Here is a 949-nt window from a genome sequence, read left to right as displayed (position 1 = left end):
CTGTTGCTGAGTTGATGATGGAAAAGGTTTGCTATTGCTAAACCTGTTTCTTCCACCATTGTTAAAGCCTTGTTGAGGCTTCTGATCCTTCCATGAGAAATTTGGATGATTTCTCCATGTTGAGTTATAGGTGTTTCCATAAGGTTCACCTAAATAATTTACCTCTGCTATTGCAGGGTTCTCAGGATCATAGGCTTCTTCTTCAGAAGATGCCTCTTGAGTACTGTTGGATGCAGCTTGCATTCCATGCAGACTCTGAGAAATCATATTGACTTGCTGAGTCAATATTTTGTTCTGAGCCAATATGGCATTCAGAGTATCAACCTCAAGAACTCCCTTCTTCATAGGCGTCCCATTAGTCACAGGATTCCTTTCAGAAGTGTACATGAACTGGTTATTAGCAACCATGTCAATGAGTTCTTGAGCTTCTGCAGGCGTTTTCTTTAGGTGAATGGATCCACCTGCAGAGGTGTCCAGTGACATCTTTGATAGCTCAGATAAACCATCATAGAATATATCCAGGATGGTCCATTCTGAAAGCATGTCAGAAGGACACTTTTTGGTCAACTGTTTGTATCTTTCCCAAGCTTCATAGAGAGATTCACCTTCTTTCTGTCTGAAGGTTTGAACATCAGCTCTAAGCTTGCTCAGCTTTTGAGGAGGAAAGTACTTGGCTAAGAAAGCCGTGACCAGCTTATCCCAAGAGTCAGGCTGTCTTTAGGTTGAGAATCCAACCATAATCTAGCTCTGTCTCTTACAGCAAAAGGGAAAAGCATGAGCCTGTAGACTTCAGAATCTACTCCATTAGTCTTAACAGTATCACATATCTGCAAGAATTCAGTTAAGAACTGAAAAGGATCTTCAGATGGAAGTCCATGAAACTTGCAGTTCTGCTGCATCAGAGAAACTAATTGAGGTTTCAGCTCAAAGTTGTTTGCTCCAATGGCAG

At 41.4% G+C, this 949-nt stretch overlaps 1 non-coding gene across 1 annotated transcript; it reads left to right on the top strand.

Annotated features, from left to right (window-relative positions):
* Positions 1–537: 537 nt before the first annotated feature.
* On the top strand, positions 538–645 carry LOC148577351 (small nucleolar RNA R71). The gene has a single exon (XR_015904172.1). It is a non-coding gene; the product is annotated as a small nucleolar RNA R71 (small nucleolar RNA).
* Positions 646–949: the final 304 nt, after the last annotated feature.

This window comes from Arachis ipaensis, chromosome B1 (genome assembly GCF_059453495.1).
Source record: "Arachis ipaensis isolate K30076 ecotype BB chromosome B1, ASM5945349v1, whole genome shotgun sequence".
In the NCBI taxonomy this organism is placed as follows: domain Eukaryota; kingdom Viridiplantae; phylum Streptophyta; class Magnoliopsida; order Fabales; family Fabaceae; genus Arachis; species Arachis ipaensis.
Note: the sequence above shows the minus strand (reverse complement) of the source record. Positions and strands in the feature narration are given on the sequence as shown.